Source organism: Chelonia mydas, chromosome 1 (genome assembly GCF_015237465.2).
Source record: "Chelonia mydas isolate rCheMyd1 chromosome 1, rCheMyd1.pri.v2, whole genome shotgun sequence".
Classification (NCBI taxonomy): Eukaryota; Metazoa; Chordata; order Testudines; family Cheloniidae; genus Chelonia; species Chelonia mydas.
In genome coordinates, this window is record NC_057849.1 from 16,588,887 (window position 1) to 16,612,989 (window position 24,103).

At 45.1% G+C, this 24,103-nt stretch overlaps 1 protein-coding gene across 4 annotated transcripts in view; it reads right to left on the bottom strand.

Annotated features, from left to right (window-relative positions):
* PAK1 (p21 (RAC1) activated kinase 1) overlaps positions 1-24,103 on the bottom strand; it is a 110,977-nt gene that overhangs the window by 76,000 nt on the left and 10,874 nt on the right. Inside the window, exon 2 of one of the 4 annotated variants that reach the window (XM_037885239.2) lies at positions 4,074-4,117. The exons of the other annotated variants lie outside the window; for them this stretch is intronic. The gene's annotated coding sequence lies outside the window, so the exon portion shown is untranslated. The remainder of the gene's footprint in view (positions 1-4,073; positions 4,118-24,103) is intronic. 4 annotated transcript variants of the gene reach the window in all.

Genomic DNA, 24,103 nt, shown 5'->3' on the forward strand with positions numbered 1-24,103 from the left:
GCTGCCGCCATTTAGCAAAGCAGAGATAATGCAGTACGTTCCAGAGGAGATGCGCTCACACAGCGCTTTCCATAACTGACAATAAAAATTACATAGGCTGGAAATATAGGACTGCACTCTGTGGACAGTATACAGAACAAAAGAATTCAACCTGGATACATGATTCTCCCTGAGCAAGGATTGTAAAACCCACCTGCCCTTGGCAAGTAGGAATCTGCTATGAGATTTTCAAAAGCACCTGAGTTTGGAGCACAAGTCTCCCTGAATTTCTGAAAATTCAACTCATGGAGCTTTAGTATAGATAGTAGAATTGTTAATGTGTGTTAATCAAGATCCTTAACAGATGTTCTCATTAGGAAACCCTAGGGATGGAATGAATCTTTCATTCATAAAGGAATATATTACTGGTATACAGCTATTCATCTCTTACGGGGCAACCCAAAGCAGCCACAGAAGAATAAATATGGCCACCAGTAGCTTGATCCAGGAGAAGCAGCATAGGAAGGAGACGACATAGCTGGGGGACCTTCTGATCTACCCCTCTGAACAGGGAGCCAGCAGCTACATTCACTTTTCCTGCATGGGCGCGCTGGGTACATACAGACTGTAACAATATTGATACCCAGGAAAGCTCTCCTGCCCCTGGCTTGAGGGCACCTGCCCATGATCTCTACTCCTAGGTAGTAACTATATGTTTGGCTGTCTAAGATAGATGGCAGTTTTCCTCCAGGGCAGCATTCAAACAAACCTGTTCAGCCTTGCTCCAACCCTCCTCCTGTGAGGACTCAAGTGACAGGCGGCTGATGTTTTGACTCTTATGAAATGCATTTTAGCGCAGTATCCCCTTAGAGAGCGATTATTCTCCCACTGCAATCACTGATTTCAATGAGCACAGGATTGGGATCTGAGAGCCTGATCCTCAGGTGCACCTTTATCTGGAGTAGCAGGTGCTCCACACATTTCAGGATCAGCCCCTCTTTTGCAAAGCAGGTCACAGCCATTTAAGTAATCAATGCAGTGCCTAGGCAACAATATGTAATATTCAACACTGAATCTCCAGCTATCAGAAAAGGTCCTTGGCACAGTGATTTAAAAAAAAAATAGCCAAGGGGAAACTTGACAGTGGGTCTTCTGGGGATTGAATTAGGACTCATTTGGGAACAGGGGCATAAGAGGGAATGTGAGTGCACTGTTGAAATTACAAGACAGGTTCTGATTTAAATGAAGCAAAAGCATTTCTGCTAAAAATCGCACGGTTATCAAATGCTAAAGAGACTGTCACATAAACACTGGATTAAAGAACTCACATGAAGACAGGATTATTTTTCCATAAGTAATTTACATTTGAAGAAATAGGCTGAATGAGAAATATACAGTGATATTTTATTTACTCGGAGATCAGACGGACATAATCCAATAGTTGGTCATTGTCACAGAAAGATATCAAACATATACACCAAAAACTATTATTCTTTGTATTACAGTAGCACCTAGAAGCCCCAAATGAAATTGGGGCCCCACTGGGCTACATACTGACCAAAACGCCTAGCAAGAGACAGTCCCTGCTCCAAAGAGCTTGCAATCTAAAACGGCAAAACCAAGGAGGGGGAAAAGTTACTTTTCCCAAGGTCACGCAGCAGAGCCAGGAAGAGAAGGCAGGTTTCCTGAATCCCAGTCTGACTCCCTATCCACTGGACCATGTTGCCTCTCAGTGTTTCAGGATCTATATAATACTATGTTTCAGTATCTTCAATGGTGCCTAGCTCTTGAAGTGAATTAAAAGGCAACCTCTGAAAGCTTAATGCCTGTGACGCCTTATATCATCTCTAGTGCTTCTAATTTACAGTTTAACAAGAAAGGCTCACTGCTTTCAATGCCTGCACCGCTTCAAACAGAACTTTCTTCTGCACTGACCAAGAGTGAGGATGTTCAACCCCGTGTGCTCACTTCCAGGAGTCAGTTTAGCAACTTGGCTTCTGAGAAATCTGCAGAATAGCCCATTGCTGTATTACCTGACACTATTTCTTTCAGTCCACACAGACCTAGATCTTTGAAAGCTCCAGATCAGCTGTGTAGCAGAATTTAGCCTCTCTGACCCACAATACTTAAAATTAAGGGCCAGGTTCTGACCCCCTTTGAAAATGCCTTCCAGATGGGTGTGCACACACAATGTAAGATACAAGAGTAGCGTCATCTTTCATCCATATTCTCACCACCAATATCATTTCCCTCCCAACCAGTTCCTGATACAATCCTCCATTTTGGAGATTTTTACGTATCTCTGCAGAATCAACAGGAACATACTCACAAGCATACAGACCCTCTGCCAAAACCCAGAATGCATCTGCAGTTGGAAGATCTGCAGAGTGGCCTCTTCACAGATTTTGTGGGTGCTACTGTCAAGTACCAGGTAGCCAAATTTTGTTCCCTCCCTTATTTTAGGATATTCTATGTCCCCAGTAACCCTGGCATATGAGCACTATGATGACGAGCACAGTATAAGAACACCACACTTTTTTTTCTTAATGTATTTACCCTCACAACATCTTCAGTGCTATTATCCCCATTTTACAGATAGGCAACTGAGGTACAGAGAGACTTGGCCATAGTCAAATAGGAAGACTGAGGTGGAGCAGGGAGAGGAATGCAGGTCTTCCAAGTCCAAAGACTAGTGCCCTAATCAGGGGACCATCCTTCCTCTCCTGCTCCCCAATGTAGCTAGCACCAAGTTTCTGTATGAAACCTATGATCCAGTTCCTATTAGGATTCTTTCCCTTGACTTGGATCAAGCCCTAACCTTGTTTAACACACACACACACACACACACACCCAAGCTACCTCTCTAAAAAAGAAATTTAAAAAAAAGTTTTTAAACTAGTCATCTGTCCTAATTTGCAGAAAGCATATCTGAACCTGGATTTCACTTGTTGCACCACCCCTCAGGAAAAATGCAGATAAGGTTTTGATATGGCAATTAGGTACAGAAAGCCCTAAGTACAAAAGCTTGTGTGACAGTAGCACACAGTAATACTGCATATGAAGATTGAGCTTGAGTAGTTTTACCCCTGTTATCTGGAGTTTCTTTCAAATGCATACGGTTCTTCCTCAACATAAGCTTTCAGCCCCAGGAGCTTCCCAAATGAGACCCATCTGAAAGAAAACATGGCAGTGACAAAGAAGGGAAGAAAAGTTCATCTCTTCTCTCAGACCTACTTTTGTTAGTAGCCGGCAGATGCAGATGCATCTTTGTATGCTTATGATCTTAAACATCAGCTTGATGATAAGGCTGAATATCCAGAGATGTGAGAGGGTTTCCAAACAACAACTTAGAGGAAAGGCAACCCTATACTTTCGGTTGCATAGAACAAAGGCATCACAAATCCATTCTTGCCCTGTATTCCCCTGGATAGAATTCCACACTGCCTCATATCCTGCATTTACACCTATGCAATGTGGGTGTAACGACCATTTTGCTCTGGTAGAACTGTACATCCATTTTGCACGAGTGTAAGTGACTACACAAATAGTAGAAAAAGTCAGGCCCTCCATCTCGCCTCTCATTTTCTGTCTCTCTTCCCCTCCTTTCCCAGGTCTAATCTCCCACGTAGGATGCAACCACCAGAAGTAAACATGATCACACTTAATCAGGGCCAGTAATGACATGCCAACCAGTAGAGGACAGGATTTTGGAGAATCACATGAAAGACTTGTACATTATCATTCAGATGTTTATTCCATTTTGTCTTAGGTTCTGCTCGATATTCTCTGCCCTCTCCTTCCCTCCCGCAATATACACACACTTGCTTTTTGGGATTATATTTTTTAAAGGCAGTTCTTTTCAGAAAAGAGTGACTCTGTAGAAATGACAGGTTTCAGAGTAGCAGCCATGTTAGTCTCTATTCGCAAAAAGAAAAGGAGTGCTTGTGGCACCTTAGAGACTAACAAATTTATTTGAGCATAAGCATCCGATGAAATGAGCTGTAGCTCACAAAAGCTTATGCTCAAATAAATTTGTTAGTCTCTAAGGTGCCACAAGTACACCTTTTCTTTCTGTAGAAATGGCACCTTCTTACCTCAGCAGAAGTTTCCAAGTACACTGAGGCTCATCTGCTGGCTCCTAAAAAAATAAAAAGGATTTTACTTATTTATTTATTTTTTACTCCATACAGCCCGACAGTAGTACACTTGAGAGAGTGAGCAGGATTGTGCATCCGATGAAGTGAGCTGTAGCGCACGAAAGCTTATGCTCAAATAAATTGGTTAGTCTCTAAGGTGCCACAAGTACTCCTTTTCTTTTTGCAAATACAGACTAACACGGCTGTTACTCTGAAACCAGGATTGTACTCTTGCTTGTGGATCATCAACAAAATTGTATGCTACGTTTCAATCAGTTACACCTGTGCAAACCCACTGACGGCAACTGGGTTGCACCATTGTCACTGAGGGCAGATTTTGTCCTGCAGAATGTCTAGTGCTAGCTATGAACCATGAGAAGGAAAAGACCTCACTTGATACTCCCATCCCCAGGCTGAGCTTGCAAGGCTGGCAGATAGAGAAAACATCTCTTTAACTGTGAGCAGAGTACATTTGATCTGGAGACATTGAGACAAGCACAGAGCCCTATAAGCCACTTTTGAGAGTCACTTTTCACAATTGTACCACCCCGAGACCTCCGTTCAGCAAGATATGTCAGCATGTGCCTAACTTCCAGCACATCAGCAATCCCATTGACTTCACTGAGACTAGTCAAATGATTAAAGTTTGGCACATACTTAAATATCTCGCTGAATCAGGGTCTAACACAGGGGCAGGCAGACTTTTTGGCCTGAGGGCTGCATCAGGTTTTGGAAATTGTATGGAGGGCCAGATAGGGGAGGCTGTGCCTCCCCAAACAGCCAGGCGTGGCCTGGCCACTGCCCCTTATTCCCCCCCACCCCTGCTTCTCGCTCCCTGATGAGCCCACCCCCTCGTGACTCCTGCCCCATCCAACCCCCCCATTCCCTGATGGCCCCCCCGGGACCCCTGCCCCATCCCCTGACCGCCCCCGGAACCCCCACCCCGACTGCCCCATCCAACCCCTCCTCTTATTCCTGACTGCCCCGGGACCCCTGCCCCACCCAACCACCCCTTCTCCCTGACTGCCCCCAGAATCCCTGCCCCCCGCTGCCCCATCCAGCCCCCCCTTTTCTGCTCCCCCTGGGACCCCTGCCCCCATTCAACCCCCCAGTTCCCTGCCCTCTGACCGCCCCAACTCCCCTGCCCTCTATCCAACCCCCACCCCACCCCACCCCCCGCTCTGCCCCCTTACTGCGCTGCCTGGAGTGCCGGTGGCTGGCGACACTACAGCTCCACCACCCGGCTGGAGCCGGCCACGCACCGCGCAGCACAGAGCACCGGGTCAGGCCAGGCTCTGCAGCTGCCCTGCCCCAGGAGCTCGCAGCCCCCCTGCCCAGAGCATGGCTCCAGCGGCACAGTGAGCTGAGGCTGCAGGGGAGGAGGAGTAGCAGCAGGGGAGGGGCCAGAAGCTCCAGGGCCGGGCAGGAGGGTCCCGCGGGCCAGATGTGGCTCGCGAGCCTTAGTTTGCCCACCTCTGGTCTAACAAATAACAGGCCTGCCTACCGATTCTTGTAATCTAGGATTTAATCTAGTGCCTTGGAATATATAAATAACTTCATTTAGAAAAGTTATTACTTACAGGGCCTGCTGTAAATCTCACTAGGATTTAATAGGCTAGTTTCTCAGAAATCATTGCAGCTTTTTTAAAAAACAACTTTATATCATTAGTTTTAGAAAGAGTAAAAACAAACAGTAACAGCTACATTTATCTGTGCAACAATTGTCAACCTGGTCATCATTGGGGATTGTAACTGTGACCTCCGGAACAAAGAGCAGGACCACTACAGCTTGAGCTGAAGGACTAAGCCCTATAGCTCAGTGGCTCTCCACCTTTCAGGAGGCTGCTTTGTCATGCGTACCCCAAGTTTCACCTCACTTAAAAACTACTTGCTTACAAAATCAGACATAAAAATACAAAAGTGTCACAGCACACTATTACTGAAAAATTGCTCACTTTTTCATTTTTACCATATAATTATAAATCAATTGGAATATAAATATTCTACTTACATTTCAGTGTACAGTATATAGAAAAGTATAAACAAGTCATATGAAATTTTAGTTTGTACTGACTTCACTAGTACTTTTAATGTTGCCTGTTGTAAAACTAGGCAAATATCTAGATGAGTTGATGTAACTCTGGAAGACCTCTGCATACCCCTAGCGGTACACATACCCCTGGTCGAGACCCATGGGTGAAGCAGTCTAGTATCCTCTGTGGATCAGGCTCAGAGGGAAATGCATAACACACTGTAAGACAGACTACCTATGCGCATGTGAATAAGATGAACACCGCAGGAGTCTGACGTGGGAGAATCTTTACATACCTAGGGCATGGCTACACTTGTAGATGTAGAGAGCTTTGAGTTAAACCCACCTTCGCAGAACGCAGTAGGGAAAGCACTGCAATCTGTCCACACTGACCGCTACAAGCGCACTGGCGTGGCCACATTAGCAGCTCTTGTAATGGCCACAGAGAGCACTGCATTGTGGTAGCTATCCCAGCATGCAAGGGGCTGCAACATGCTTTTCAAATGGGGGGGGGGGGTTGGAGTGTGACGGGGACTGTGTTGTGTGTATGTGGAGGGAGAGGGAGTGGGTTTGGGGGCGGCTGAGAGCATGTCAGCATGCTGTCTTGTAAGTTCAGACAGCAGCAGACCTCTCCCCTCCACCTCTCTCTCTCACACACAGCATTCCACAGTAATGGCTGCTTTGTCTCGGAGCAGATAAACATGCCAGCTGTCAGAAACGGAGCTTTCAAAGGGTATAGCCGCATTCCTACAGCGAGTTCAAAACAATGAGAAGAATGGCCACTTGACTTAAGGAGATTATGGGACGTTTCCGGAGGCTGATCAGAGCACAGTAATGCAACACCTCATCCACACTGGCGCTGCGGCACTCCAGCGGGGGCGCAGCAAACATTATTCCACTCGCTGAGGCGGAGCTACAGCGCTGCTGGTACCACGGAGTCAGAGCACTCTACGTGATTTGCCAGTTTGGACAAGTAGTGAGCTAGTGCGCCCGGGGCTCCTTTATTGCACTGTAACTTGCAAGCGTAGCCAAGGCCCTAATGACAAGAGTGTTAGGCCTTGTCTACACTACAGAGTACTGTCCGGAAAAGACAGCTTTTGTCAACAAAACAGTGAATGCGTACATACTGTGATGCAACTTTTGCTGGCAAAAATGCCCTGTTTTGACGACAAAATAAAATCACCCCAATGATGCATTAATGGTAGGGTTTCCCGCCTTAAGCTGAATTTCCTGTAGGCTTTTTTGTGGTTTTAAAATGAGATCTATAATGTTACCCTAATTTTTTTGTCATCATCGTTTAGTAGCATCTTTTAGCTACTGAAATGTTAAGTCGGGGGTGACAGTTTAAGAATAGGTTTAGGTCTGAAGCCACAGTCCATTAAATCAGGGATTTGTGTCTAGTCATGTAAAACGTGAATTCAAGAGCATGCTCCTATAATTTTGCCACACCCACAATATTGTGTTTAGCCAGTGTGTTAAGTCAAAACAGGCCTTTTCAAGAAAGCCTTCCTCTAGGAAGGGTACCTACAACAAAGTTACATCCACAGACCCCTGTTCATTGGGGAGCAGAGCGAAACTGCAGCATTTTTGTTCTATAGACAGATACTTAATTGTACAGCATTTAGACATCCAGCTGACAGGCATCTTTCTACAGGAATAAGCTATACCCATATAAGAACCTTTATATCAGTATAACTATGCCCACATTAGGAGGGTTTTTTAAGAAAATTAACTATTTCTCTATTAAAAAAAAATCACACCCCTAACCAAAAACATACCAAAAATGTTTGTAGACCAGGCTTTAGAAATGCCTTAAGATGGGCTGGGCAGCCTAACCAGTGGGTCAGTGTTATTTACAGTATCTGCTGGACCTATATTCTGATCTGCTTGAAGAAAGTTGACATTTGACTGAACACAGTTGAGCGGCTGGGAGATTTTTATTAGAGGCCAGCCTGAACCCCAGAGTTTAGACCAAGATTCAGAACCCTTCTCGGAGATCAGCAATGTTCCTCTCCAGGATTTTGGAGACAGACACAGGCATACACTTAAAGGACACTCAAATCTGGGGTTTTATTCAGATCCTAAGAGAGATAGGAGCCATTTGTAGAAGTTCAGAGTTAAGGTTTTGGCTCAGGCCCATCCCTGATTTCATCTCTAATTTATCTCTTCAGACCCAACCCCCAAATATCACCCAAAAAAAATAAAGCTGCCAGTAGCTAAAACAAAGGTTTTAGGGGATTGGGCAAAGAACACAACATTCCTGTCTGAGTGCAATGAAAACAGTTTGAACAAGCTTTCAAAGGTCATTATCATGACAAACTCCCAGAAACAGGTCATCCATTTGCAATTAGGGTTGCGCAACTCAGCTCATTTCAAGCCCAATACTTTTGCTAAATTTGCTCAGTTTCCCTGAATGGCTTCCAGAGTACTTGGCCCCCCACACTGGCTGCCACCCGAAGCCAGGTCAAACGGAGCAGTTTGCCTGAGTTTTGCTTTGAGATATTGGGGTTCTGGATGTCTTTGTACCAGGAAAATCTGAGAGCATCATTTTTTTCAGTTACACAGCATTCCATGGAGCACCAAGGCAGGCAGGAAAATGCTCGTAATCCCAAGTGCATAAGGATCATTCTGACTGAAAACGTTAATTAACTGAATTGCTTCATAACTGTGAAGCAACCTCTGGAAATTGATCTGTTTAAAGGGAAGAGGAAAATACACACAGACCACCTATTGCAAGCAATATAGCTTTTCCATCTAATACTTATGACTTCTGTTAAGAACTCCACATATTCTTTTGTCCTGTCATTTTTGTGGATTCAGAATTCCAGGATCAGTGCAAGGCATATTAGCTGTCAACCAAATAGATGGGAGATAAAATAGAAGAAATTACTGCAGGGGAGGAAACGGTTGATATTCCTTCAGCACTTGTCAATACTGGTCACCGTGAGAATAACTCTTCTGGGCAGTTTTTAAAGCAGTCTATAGAAAAAGTTCTCTCTGCTATAGACTTTTATTGGACTCTCACCCACACCAAGAATTTCTTTAGAACTATTAGTTTCATTTCCATTCAACCCTATAAGCTTTTTTCCAAGAGGGTAATATAGTGTCTCTAGAACTGTGGTTCTCAAACTTTTGTACTGGTGACCCCTTTCACATAGGAAGCCTCTGAGTGCAACCCCCCTAATAAATTAAAAACACTTTTTTATATATTTAACACCATTATAAATGCTGGAGGCAAAGCGGGGCTTGGGGATGGAGGCTGACAGCTCACGACCCCCCAGGTAATATCCTCATGACCCCCTGAGGGGTCCTGACCCCCAGTTTGAGAACCCCTGCTCTGGAACAACAATATTTGCAAATGGGTAGCATTTATCCATAGCCTCATTTCACAGTGGTGTAAACTGAGGCACAGAGATGAAGGGTCTTGAACAAGGTCACAAAGCAAGTTAATGGCAGAGAGCAGACAGAATGCAGATCTACAGACTCCCAGTGTGGTGCCCTGTCCCCTGGATCATGCCATCTGCCCCTCCTTTCCTCCTCTCCACAAGAGAGACTTCCCATCAAAAGAAGCAGGTTAGTTTGTGGTTATCAGATTATAAACCTGTTCCAACATTTTTTCCCTCTACAGACTAGAAGCGATGCTGAACTGTGGAATCCAGGTATGGATCTACATTCTTACAATGTTAGGAAGCATATTCATTTTAGCCATTAGAATTAGAGAGGGTTCTGACCCAAAACCCCGGCTCCAATTCATTCCTTTTCTCCTCATGAAGATTTCCCACAGTTTCTGCACTTCGAGCAACGAAAAGTCCTTAAAAGCTCTTTCACAAAGCAACCGTGAAATGCCACCAGATCAGAATATTCACATTTAACATCCATTTTGCACTCGCATTACACTGGAGTAAATGACTGTACATAGTGGAAGACAACAGGGAGTCAGATCCTCTTATTCTGCTTTCCATAGTCCACTTAGAATATGAGCTCAAAGTTCAATGCTAGCTCAGCTCTTCTGGCCCATGCTGCGACATGATCATCAGCTGAAGTATGTAACATGCGCTGAAATACGTTCATTTACCCATCTTTGTTTCAAACATCCCAAGAATATCTTTTTGAACTGCAATTTGCTTATTCTCGATGCCCCTTCTTGCACACACACTTTTCAGTGTCTATCTGCATACTTTTGCGGGTGACTGAAGGCAGGTGCTCAGTCTCATTTACTTACAGTTCCAATAGGACATGTCCCTGAAAACCAAGAGTATCCCAGTTTATCCTGATGTTTATCCTGATGTTTTTATGTAATCTTAGGCAGACTCAGATCCTAACAGTGTCATTAATCCACTAATCCAATAAAACTGACAGGTACCTGGCTAAGCTCATGGGCCCCCTCAGGGACCATTCCTAACAACCTGTCTCACATCACTAGCCTTCCAAATCCAAGTAGGGTTAGCAGAGGTTCCAGAAAACAAAATAATCTCCTGAGTTTCTAGGCCCATCAGGTAGCATCTCCCATGACACAGAACAGACAATATTCTGTTGCAATGAATACAAGAATGATCCTTCATGTAAACTGCAGGATAAAGACCAACCTTACAGTTTTTTGGCTATCCATCTCCAAAACTGCCTAATGCCTCCCTGCATTGCCTAGAATCACTATATAATCTCCCTGTATTTTCTCTCAAACTAAGCAGCCATGAAACAAAGTGGTAACTGCACTGCACATCACAGCCCAGTTTATGTAAAATCTGCTTTTGCTTGAGTTATCTTTCCCCAGAGCTGCTCCTAGCCCACTTGTGCTCCTACAGTAAGGAGAAGGCATATTTCTCCCCACCCCCGCAGTTTCAAAATTCTCCCGGCCCTAGGAGAGCCCTCTCTCCTTGTGCCGTATCCTTCTGGCTCTTCACTTTGAAAATCTGTTGAGCCTGCAATTGAATCATTAGTGATGTTGCTGATTTATTAGCGCACAGTAATCATTAAGTACAGCTGCTGCTTGGATTTCTCAGCCCAGGATCTAAGCTTCTGGGGATACGTCCGTAAAATATATGTAGTGCCCTGATTCACTCCCCTAGGTTAAGCAAGTGTGCCATTTATTTATTTATTTTTAATAGGAAAGATGGTGAAACATGTACACACAGAGGTAGATAAACTCAGCTTTGTGCGAGGATCAACTTTCAAAACACGGTGTCAATTACATCCCCCTGCACCAGCTTGGGTGACATTGGCACATAGTATGACACATTTTAATAGGATTACTACCCTGCCGGCAGTAAATAAATAGAGTGAAACCTGCAGTAAAAGCCACGTCCAATCAGTAACCCGCTATCTTAAATGGTCACTCAACTTAATTACATATTAACAAACAACACCGGTAAAAATGTGCTAGCCACACCTCAGATTATTAGAAGTAAGGGAATTTTTCAAATCCAATTTACTTGCCTTTACTGTGCTCATGGTTTACTTTTGGTATTTCTCTCAGTGAACAATGAAAATCAATTACGCTAGTTTCACTTTTGCGTAATGTTTGGCTTTTAAAAATTGCAGGGGAACTAGTTGTTAAAAAAATATTGATTTCATTGGATTTTATTTTAAATTAACTTATATGAACTCTTGCTGATTGTTTTCTGCTCTAAATTTTAAATCTGGTCCCAAATTTAAGTTGACAGCATCTGTTTAAAGGAACCTCTTTAAAAGGTCCCTTTGAGTTTTCCTGTACAATTTTGTTTTCCAGTTTTAACCTTTTGATTTCAATGAAATTACACTGGTGTAATACCTTGTCTGCACTAGGGATTTCTCCCATTGGTGGCCAGCCACCAATGAATGAAAATCCCCAACGTAGGCTGGCAATACCATAAACCGCAATCTGCATGTGTACACTTTACACATACTTGAAGCTGAGACAAGCTCTGCTGATGCAAATTGCTGCTTGCAGTGGCTTTACCCCAGAGAGGGTGGCCAACCAAAGCTTTTATTGGAGTAGATCCCCAGTATAAATAAGGCCTATGGCTATGCTAGAGAGTTTACAGTGGCGCAGCTGCATCGGTGCAGCTGCACTGCTGGAAGTGCTCTAATGTAGCCACTCTAAGCTGATGACAGAGAGCTCTCCCACCGGCTTAACTATTCCAGCCCCGCGAGCCGCGGTAGCTGTGTCGGCGAGAGAAGCTCTCCTGCCAGCATAGCGCTGTCCACACTGCACTTATGTTGGTGTAACTTACATCACTCGAGGGGCTGATTTATTGGACATAAGCTATGCCAACATAAGCTGTAGTGTGGACATAGCCTAAGAGAGATCAAATTTAGGCTCTGTGTCTACCAGGCAACTTATTTTTGCTGGCCCCTCAGGCTGTCCCTCAGGGCAGTTTCACTTTCTAATGCAAAGCCTGTACCGAGCAATATAAAATAGATTCTTTGCTCTTAATTAACATGCATACATTGCTGAAGGCAGTGTTTAAAATTGCAGTCAATCAGGGATATGTCACCTGTAATTAAAAATCTTAAAGCATACACAGTAGAGCCATGTATTAATCCTACCAGAGGCCAGATAATCACCTCCTATGGAAAACTTGAGAAGCGGGGTCTGAGGAAGAACGGTCCGTGAGGATCCTCCATATCCTCCTCTTGGGAGGGCAAGGGAGATGGGGTTTGCCACAGCGTAGGAAAAAACGCTGCAAAATCGACCTCTAAATGTGGCAGATTCCTAGTCCCCCTGCACTGGCTCTGGTCCCTGGCAACCTGTCTCCACACACCTTTGTTACATTTGAACTGTGTTATCAGAAACTCTCCCACCACTGGCTATCTCCGTACTCCCAACGAGAGCTCCATGGAACACGCCACAACCTTCCGTTAATTTCCACCCCCCTCCCACATAGAATCTCCCAAGGGGCCAGAAAGAGGTGAGGGGGAAGAGAGATGCATCTGCCTCAAACCTGGCACTGCCACCACCCAGCCCGTTCCTCCTTCCTACATTACACCAGAAAGCTGTTCTCCAGGGTGTGAGTCACCTCTGCCTTGCACCTTTGTGTAATCAGTTACATCTGTTCACAGTGGCTGTAAAAATGCGGCCATGCTGTTTGGTAGCATTTTACACCCACTTTGAACAGATTTAGGTGACTACACAAGATGGAAGGTGGTGGAGAATCAAGCACTCTGAATCGGCCCAAACTATCCATTCTTCAGAATGCTGATTTACACACTTTAAGAACAAATTGTTTTAGATGGACACCAGTAAGAGATTCCAGTCCAGAACATAGTTTGTAACTTACTGGAGAATTCTAAATTGTCTTTTTGGTTTTTGAATTGAAGAATCCATTTACTCACCATAAAAGGAGAACTAATTGATTCAGGGATAATGCAGGCAGGTGCAGTGGAAGCACCACACAGAGCTCTGTCTCTGCCAAGAATAATAATAATTTTATTTCTGAAGCACCTGCTGGGCAAGGTGCTTGGGGCCCTGCATAACATTCAAAACCAGGATCAAATCCAATAATTACAAGAGCTATCCAGGCTCAGAATTTGAAATGAATAAAAACAAATTGAAGGGCACTCCAATGCCAGGAAAAGAAAGGAGACTCGAGGAAGTAATAATACAAGGCCCAACAATGATCGTTAGTAAGTACCTTAGGGAGAAGATGCTAAGTGTTTTCAAGGGAGACCCAATCAACTTAAAATACAGTCAGTGTCAAAGAGCACGTTAAAAGTAATTCCAAGTACTGAGAATGGGCTGGCCAATGGCAGGAGTAGACAGGATGGGTACAATAGGATCACACTTCATTCCCCCTCAGTCCTACAGAGAATCCTTGAGACAGGAGGAGGGAAATAAAGCCCCAGGGGAAAGCTGGGGCTACTGGAAGATAGGCCCTGGGGATCCACTATGCTTGGCTTTTGGATTTGAACTACCTGTAGTTCCATGCTTTTGGATTTGAACCACCTGTAGTTTATTTGTTAATGATATTCACCTATATGTCTCAATATTCTCCAAAGCTGAGTTCTGCTAATTAAGATATACGATGAGGAAAGTAGCAGGTCCCTCTGTTCTATTCAACTCCATAAAGGATATCACATAAAACTTTACTGACAGAGCATCTGGAAAATGATAAAACACAAAAACACCCTATCACCAGTGGGTGAACTCTTTTCACAAAGCGATCGCTGTGTCCGACCTATCAGTCCTCAAAGGAATCCTGCACACCGCTTTCAGAAGACGAGCCTAAATTCATAACTCTGCTAGACACTAAAAATCATGGATTGAACAGAGACACTGGATTTATAGCTCATTGTAACAATCTGTAACCCACGAACCCCCCTCATTTTGTCCCATGACTGAAGAAATGTTAACGGGCCACTCTACCTTGAATGGTCTCTTACAGTATGTGGTAACTACTTAGTCTAAACAATCTGTTCCCCCTCGCATTTAGCTGTGACGCTTGAAGTACCTTTCCCATATATGAAGACGGGCTCTGTGTGGCTCAAAAGCTTCTCTCTCTCTCTCACCAACAGAAGTTGGTCCAGTAAAATTACCTCACCCACCTTGTCTCTCAAAAAGCACATGAAGTCGGATTTAGAAGTGTAGTCTTTATCCTTAAATGTGTGCGTTACCCAACTAGTACATTTCTCACGACTGTAAAGGCAAATGCTTTAAGCTATTTCTCGGCTGACCAAAAACACTATGGGCTTCTGTTGCTTTTACAAAGCAATCTGCATAATACTCAAACACTGACTTTCCAAAAAGCCTAATTTGAGACTGTTCTCCATTGGATAGGAGAGGTTGACACTATAAGGTCTTCACTGTCCACACAATGTCCTAAGAGTTATTTCAAATTAAAATGTACATTAATATTATGTGTGTGTCAAACAGACCAGAAGGACAGCAGCTGCAGATATGCACATACACAGCTAGAGTTGCTAAAGATCTCTAATCACATGCCAGATTCACAGGAAGACCATTTTTCATCTGCCCATTTTGCTCACATGAAAAAGTCAAGGTCAGCGACAGAATTTCTCCATTCTGCAATCCCAAATTAAGCTTATGTTGAATTTCGATTCCCAGACTGGAGCTCACACAAGGAACACACCTTTCTAGGGCCAAAACACATTATGGCTCTGGCCTAAAACCCCAAACATACTAGTATTGCCTCAGCTAAAGAATAACGTAAATACTACTTGAAAAAATGTAGGTAAGAGGAAGTTGTTTTATGAAAGTGTGTGTCTCAGGCAAATAAACCAGATCAGGCCCTTGAATACTGAAGCCAAGAGATTAGTAGGATTTAAGAAGTGACTGGACATTTATATGGTATATGAGAACATCTCCTCTTAGACCCCTTACACATTTATAGCCAGTGTAAGTCATCATGCTCTAAGACACAAGTCCATTACTAACTGTCTGAGATTAGGAAGAATCTTCCCTTATGAACAGGCTACTACACAATTGGCTTCTTGAACCATTCTCTAGAATATCTGATACGGGCCACTGTCAGAGACAGACTACTACTAGATGGGCCACTGGTTTGATCTTGTATAGCAGTTGTTAAGTTCTTAAAACCCTTTTTACTCGTTAAGGTTCTCATTTACTTAAATAAAAAGAACTAGGAATACTTAGAGACTAGGTACCTTAGAGACTAACAAATTTATTTGGGCATAAGCTTTCATGGGCTAAAACCCACTTCATCAGATGCATGGTGTGGAAAATACAGTAGGGGTAGATAGATAAGATAGATTCACACACACACGGAAAACATGAAAAGATGGGGGTTGCCTTACCAACTCTAACAAGACAAATCAATTAAGGCAATGGTGGGATCACATCATCATGCATGTCTGGAATGACGAGCAGTGGCTGCAGACCTTTTGCATGAGGAAAGTCACATTCATGGGACTGCGTGATGAGCTCGCCCCAGCCGTGCAGCGCAAGGACACAAGAATTAGAGCTACCTTGCCACTGGAGAAGTGCGTGGCTACTCCGGACTGCTACCGATCGGTCGCTAACCAGTTTGGAATGGGAAAGTTGACCTCTGGACTCGTGTTGATGGAAATGTGCAGGGCCATTAATCTCATCCTGCTTTGAAAGATCGTGATTCTGGGCAACATGCATGACATTGTGGATGGCTTTGCACAAATGGGCTTCCCTAACTGCAGGGGGCGATTGATGGCACACATATTCCAATTCTGGCACCAGACCACCTAGCCACTGAGTACATTAATCAGAAGGAGTATTTCTCTATGACTCTCCAGGCGCTTGTGGATCACCTTGGGCGTTTCACAGACATTAAAGCAGACTGGTCTGGAAAGGTGCATGATGCATGCATGCACCTTTCGGAACACTGGCCTGTTCAGGAAGCTGCAAGCAGGGACTTTCTTCCTGGACCAGTAGATCACCATAGGGGAAGCCAAAATGCAGAGACCCCGCCTATCCCTTAATGCTGTGGTTTATGAAGCTGTACATGGGGCACCTTGACAGCAGCAAGGAGGAGTTCAACAACATGCTGAGGAAGTGCAGAATGATCGTTGACTGTGCTTTTGGCCATTTAAAGGCCCGCTGGCACTGCCTATACGGGAAGCTAGCCCTGGCTGATGACAATATTCCTATGCATATAGCCGCATGCTATACGCTCCATAATATTTGTGAAGAGAAGGGTGAAAGCTTCACTCAGGGCTGGACCGCTAAGGCTAAGCGCCTGGAGGCTGAATTTGAACAGCCAGAGACCAGGGCTATTAGATGGGCACAGCGCGGGGCCATAGGCGCTGACTTCGTAGGTGCGCTGGGACTGGAGCACCCGCGGGGAAAAATTAGCAGGTGCTCTGCACCCACTGGCAGCCAAGCTCCCCTCACCCCCTGCCCCACGTCCTCCTCCCCTGAGCATGCCGCATCCCGACTCCTCCACCTACCTCCCAACGCTTCCCACCCGGCCGCCACCAAACACCTGTTTGACAGCATTAGCATGCTCCGGGGGACGGGGGGGAGAGGAGTGGGAACATGGTGCGCTCAGGGGAGGTGGTGGGGCCAGGGTGGAGATTTGGGGAAGGAATTGGAATAGGGGCAGGGAGGGGGCAGGGACTTTGGGGAAGGGGTGGAGTGCAGGCAGGGCCAGAGCAGGGTGGGGGTGGGGGGGTTCGAGCACCCAGGGGAAAGAGGGGAAGTGATGCCTTGAGGCAGCAAGTTGAAGCTGAAAGCCACTAATACTTGTTACTATGCTCTGGAATGCAGTGCTTGTAATGTTAGGAGGTGATTGTGATTGGTGCAGATGAGGCACCGTGAAGGTTTAAGATAATTGTCTGTTGCTTTGCAGGGCTGTGTCTGCTTTCAATTAATGGAATAAAGATTGCTTTCAAACCAACACCAACACAATTCTTTTATTAAAAAAACAACAACTGGAGGAGAGAGAGAAACAAAAAAAAAAAAACACATCAGCACTGTGGGGGATGGGGGAAGGGAAGGTCTCAGGGGGAGGTGGGGTCCTGGGACGGTTAAAGATTTGTGTATGTCCAGGGATCATATCCAGCCTTCTCCTTTGGAGTACAATGCAGCGGGTACTGTACTTCAGCAGGGCTAAACTGCAGAGGGATAGGTGTTGAGTGCAGTGGGTACTGGGAGTCTGCAGTGCTGGACTGTGACCGGGGAGGACTGGAATGCCGTGGGCACAGACTGGAGCCAGGAGATGGATAAGAGCGTGTTGGTGGTGTCTGGAGAGCGCATGGGAAAGAGTTTTGTGACAGCGGCTGCAGGGGCGGGCGGGCACGGAGCTGCTCAGTTTGCAGTGCTAGCAGCACCTTAAGCGCGTCGGCTTTGGCACTCCATAACTCCGTGGCTTCGTTCCAGTGTGCCACAATCTCCTTTCGGTCCCTCTTCTTGCTGTCCCCGCCACTCCTTCAATTCTCGTTTTTCGGCCGCGGAGTGCATCATGACATCACACAGAAAGTCCTCTTTAATTCTTTGTGGCTACTTTCTAATTCTGCGCAGCCGTTCAGTTGGCGATAACAAAGAGGGAGGATGGGCTGCCAAGGTCATACCTGTGAAGCCAAAATGCAAACAATACTGTGTCCGTAAAATGTTGCAACACACAGACCTCTGATTCAGTGATTTAAAACACAGCCACTATTCACGTACCTGTCACTAACTGGCTGACCCCAGGCAAGCACACATGAGCCACAAGAGCCCCAAAATGGTGAGTAGCTGCAGGAGCAGGGAAAATCACTCTCCCTAGATTCTGCTGTACACTGGGCACGTGGCTCTTGGGGAGAGCCAGCACTGTAAGGGGTCGGGGGGGCTATAATAATTCCTGTCGCCACATTTTCCACAGGCTGTTCATTATGGTAGATATCTTGCTGCTGAGGGTGAGCAGGGAATCAAGGGAGGGTCTTCTCCAAGACTGCAGCTTCTGCCCTGGCCCTTATGCGGCTCGCCTGTGTGCAGAAATACTCCCCCACCCCCGTGACAGCAAAGCAGCGTGGGAAAGTTACTCTTAATGGGGCAAGAAACAAAGCAGTTCTGCCAAAGAACCTGCGGCAGCGGATTGCCCAGTATCTCCATCAGAGTTTCGTGGAGATCTCTGAGGCAGATTCCATGAAGTGAGGGAGTCAATCACTACCTTGTTCCGCCGTTCAGACTAGGCATATGGTGATATGCACATCATACAGACACAAGCCTGCTTTCTGCAACCCTCCTGCCCCCAACAACTTGCTTTAGCAATTCCCAAAATCAAAGCCACTTACCAGGGGCCTCCTCTCCTGTTTGCACTTAGCCAAGCTCCGACAGCTGTGACTGGCTAACCTCCACCGGGGTAGAGAAGAGCTGCTGGCTGCATGCATCTCTGACCTTCAAGTTGTCCTCTGCCTCTGGGGCCCCCTCCCCCTCCACGTCCTCGTCCAAAATTTCCTCCTACTAGCTTGGTCCACTCTCGACTGGCATGTGAGCCACTGAAGTATCCACAGTGGCCTTTGCAATGGAGGTGTGGAATGGAATGGAATTTCTTCTTTCACTTTCTTTTTTGGGGCCAGAAGATACTTCAAAACACCTTCTCCCTCTGTGCGAACTAGGAACTGGTTCTACAGCTCCTAAGCAATTTTCTGTCTCAACAAGTGTTCGTGAGAGGGGTCCCTAAAGAGGGGCGTGGAAGGAGGGTGGGAGATAAAATGGATGGAGTAGCCTGATGTTATAAACCTCCAAGACCCATTTGTCTTATGTAATCTGCTCCCATGCCAGCTGAAAGTGTGGGGGAGGGTGGGGAGGAGAGGCCCAAAAGGGAAGGAGGTAAACTGTTGCAACTGAACATACAAAAACCAGGACTGATTCAGTCCCTCAACCAGACCATCAAAATTCTGATGAGGAAGACTGAATGGCTGAACCAGATGTAGTATGTGGTCTCTCTCTGAAACCCTGGTTTCTTCCCAGGTGGCCATGAAGGTCTTTCGAAACCAGAAAACTGTACAGAGCAGGATCTCTGGGATGTTTGGGATTTATTATATTTCCATTTACTTGGAGGTGTATAAATCCCAGAAGATTGCAAGGTGGCTCTGGCGTATTTGAAGTGTAAAATGACTCATTGGTGGTCCCAGCAGAGAGTTTTAAAACATCAAGAGGAAGATCCTCAACTATATTTTGGATGTTCCTAAGGATCCCAGAGAGCTGGCCAAGATGTCTAACACATGACAACTGCTGTGGAGATGGAGTGAGCTGTAACATCAGCGGCAGCCAGGGCAGCTTATAAAAATGTTCTAGTTATGACCTTTGGGCTAGGATGGCCTGGAACTGTTTGCGATGTTCTGCTGGAAGGTGTTCAACAAACATGTGAGACTTAAACAGGGTGATTGTATTTTGCCCTACGAATTTGATAATTTGCTATTCTAAACTGCAGGTCACAGATGAATAGTTCTTATGGCCAAAGAGGTCACATGGGGTCGATTTAGCATGGGGCTATCTTTCACATTCATTTACAGCTTCAACATTCCAGGAGTTAGGAATGAGGTGAGGGGAAAAATTCAGACAATACTTGGTTGGCCTGGGACAGAATACATTTTTATCAGCACACAGATGGTACTGCTGCTGAGGTCTGCCAGATGGTCTTGGCAGAAGGGCCTTGTTAATGGGCAAGGCCATTTGAGGAGACAGTGCTGTCTGCCAAGTGTGCAACAGTTTGTGTTGTGACTCTCTGACTTCTTCAGGGGGTATCTGCAAAGAATCTGCTTTCCATTTCGTGAGGTCCTGAAACCATTTGAAGTCATCGGCCCGAGAGGGTGGGGAAGGCATCATGGCCTTATCTGGGGAAGAAGAGAAATATTAGTCTTTTGGGTGGCCTCCTTGTCTGCTACAGCCTGTTGCTCTTCACAGGTTTCCTCCAGCTGCTCAGGTAGTTAAGGAGGAAAAGATGGGGTAGGAGACTGGCAGTCCTGATGAGAACAACAACGAGTACAGTGGCACCTTAAAGAGAGAGGCTGGGGACTCTTGAAAACTGCTACCAGTAGGCAGCCACCCCAAGGGTCCCAATATGACCACTTAGTGGAATAAGGAATATGGAGTGGAATTCATGGCTGCTCATACCAGTGATGGGGACTCAGATCTGTCCCCTCCCTGTGAGTCAACCCTCTCTTTGTAGGTGTCAGGGAAAGGGTTCCTATAAAGGTAAGTAGGAGGGTCTTGCACCAAGATGTGTGAGACTGAGGAAAGTTGCTTCTCATCATCCAACAGGGGAGCTCTGCCAGAGAATGGTGGGGAAATCAGGTGGTACCAGAGAGACATGTAATTCCAGTGACCATGTGGATCTTGCTACCAAGGCACTTGGTACCCATCAAGAGTGGAGGCTCCGGTTCATTTGACAAAAAATAGGTCTTTCCAATATCTAAATTCCTGCAGTACCAGATGAACTAGAAGTACTGAATTAGGTCCCTTGCAGTAGCAGGTCAATGGTACCAACAATGTTGACTGCTTCTAAGCTATCGTGGGCTGAAGCATTTGCTTGGACTTCTGTGGTAACTGGGGGAATCACAATTCAGGCTACCAGAAAAAGTAACAGGGGGTCCATCAGTATCAACTTGCTAGAAACAGGCTGCTTCTCTCTGCTGCCCCAGTCACTTTTTGTGGTACCAACGTTGACTTAGGTACTGAAGCATGCTGAGGGTCATGGCTCCTAGAGGAACCAGAGTCTTAGGAGTGCTATCAGTACTGGAGGATTCTGGAGACTTAGTGGTATCCAGCCCAGAACTTGAGGGCTTGGACAGATTGATTTTTGTAGAGACTTGAGATCTTTTTGAAGTAGGCTCTTTCTGAGGAGAACTAGAACTCCTTTTCTCAGAGACTTTCCCAGGACCTTCTGACTCTTCCCTTAAAGGTTTAGGTGAATGCAGCATCAAGGTGGACAGGGCATTAGGGTCACTCCGAGACTGATGTACGGGGGCGGGTCCCCTGAGCTGGGTCTGAGGTCAGGCGAAGAGGTTGCTCCATCATAAGCAGTTCCAACCTAATCTCCTGGTTCTTCCTGGCCCAGCTCTTAAGGGCACTTCTGAGGGACATGCGTGTCCCCCAGGCAATAAATGCACCAGGACTAACCCCTGCGGACCAGGATAGCCTCCTAGCAAGTAAAACAACATTTGAATGGAGGTGATCCTGGCACAGCCCCTCAACAGAGAGAGAACCTCCCGGGGCGGGGGGGAAATCGACAGAACAAGAGATTACAATCCTCTTTAGAAAACAAATTTAAGTAAACCCTAACCTCACTTAACTAAAGGCTAGCCGAGGCAAGCCTGACAATTGAAGTGAGCACTCTGAATGCTCAGGCCAAGGTTATGGAGGAGGAACTGAGGGCAGTCTGCCCACGCAACCCTATATAGCCTCAGTGTGGGCCACAAGCATGTGTAAGGTGCCTCTGCAAGCCAAAGAGTCACTGCTTCCAAACACCTTTGATGGAAGACACATGGGGCCACCTGTGCACCTGAAGCAGAGCACCCACCGGGACACACAACTTGAAGAACTTATTGCTGTTCTTACGTACCACAGAGCTGATTTATTTTTAACCTACATAAAGGTGACCTACAAAGGAAACAAAATCTGGTTTTGTGTCATGTTTGGCTTTTCACATGTATACAGGAGGCATGAAAGGTTGGGGTGGAGGGGCGTAGGTTTTCTTCAGCACAGAAAAACAAGTCTGCTTTTTTTTGCCTTTAGAAATATCAGGTGTGGCCTTGCTTAGTTTTGCTGGTAGACTGCTTGGACAATCCCAAATGTGGACTATAAGCTTTGGACTTAGAGAGAGTCAGGGTGTTGAACATTTAAGACATCTTTCCACCCAAGTGTTTCTCAGATATATATGTGTGTGTGTGTAGCTTTAACACAGTCTCAGATATCATTTCCCTTCTCAATTAATTGGTTTTGCTTGACTGGCGTCTCCAGTATCACTCATGTATTGGTTCTCTATTTGTCTAAAGTCTTTCAGAAAAAACAAGGCAGACAAAACAAATATTTAATGTAGAAAGCAAGCACAAAAACAAACTTGGGGCGGGAGGGAAGGAAGCAGAAGGTACAAGAGTGCTTACATAAAACAGTCACAAACCTAACACTTTTCCTTGGCAAGTTACATCTAAAGTGATTAGTGTCAGGGCTTTCATTAAAAACAACGAGGAGTCCTTGTGGCACCTTAGAGACTAACAAATTTATTTGGGCATAAGCTTTTGTGGGCTAGAACCCACTTCGTTAGATGCATGGAGTGGAAAATACAGAAGGCATATATAAATATACAGCACATGAAAAGATGGGAGTTGCCTTACCAAGTTGGGGGGAGGGGTCAGTGCTAACGAGGCCAATTCAATCAAGGTGGATGTGGCCTATTCCCAACAGTTGACAAGAAGGTGTGAGTGCACTGCTTCTAGATTTAAGGGAGAAACCAGCCTGACAGATTATATACATACTTATACAAAAGAAGATACAAGGTCAGCTTAATTTTGTGCTTAAAAATCTCTTAATCTTGTTTGGGAACATCAGCGGGGATTAGGACAGGTCCTAAAGGAACAATTATGTCCCTATTCTCAGTGCATTTTGGCACTGGATTGTAATGTATTCCTCCCTGTGCCATCAAAGAGGTGAAATTCATTAAATTCCTAAGAAAGGAAGTCAGAAATATACAAGTGATGGGTTAAAATAGCAAAGTATAGATATTTAAAGGAATTGTGGGTTTTTACTAATCCCTTTATTAGAAAGATGTGTGGGCTGGTGCAGTAGATTGAGAATTTATTTAAACCAGAAATGAAACATTTAAGTGGTTTTATTAGGTCAATGCAACAGCAATCCAACATGCTCATTTATTGTCCTGCAGCACTTCTTCCCACCCCCAAACAGTTTTACATCTCTCACTCTCCCCCCCCTCCAAGGATGCCTAATAGACATTTCAGTGGATATATGGAGCTTTTGCAGACTAAGCAATGTTGTTACTGCAACTTCATTATACTTTATAAAGGCAGTATTACCAACTCCAGACATTCAACAAAAATAATGAGCTGGGTTCTCAAAAGTAATATATATTTTTTTTTAATCTCATTTTATGTTCTTAGTACTTGCTTACTGGTTTTCACATCTTTAAAGTGCACCTGGGCCAGTTTTTTGAGCTTTTCTCCATAGTCATTAGGGCGAGAAACTTACTTTGTTTTTTTAAACAAATGCTGAGAATCTCAGCACACTGAACGCCTCCAGGAGGCAGGACTAAGAAAAGCTACCAAATATTATGACACTCAGGATATAGATCGCAAGAGTTAGCAACATCATAGAGACTCCTAATAAAAGTACTCATAAGGAAGAGCGGATACCTTAGAGGTCAGTGGTGCGCAAACTTTTATAGTCCCACCCCCTTTACTGTTCACTGAATTTGTCACGTACCCCTGCCCCATTACCTGTAATCTGAAACTGGAGGTTTTTTGCAAGTTGGCAGAAGGAATGAAAAAATTTGTTTTTATTACTAAATGTATAAGTCACCCTACAGCGGGACTG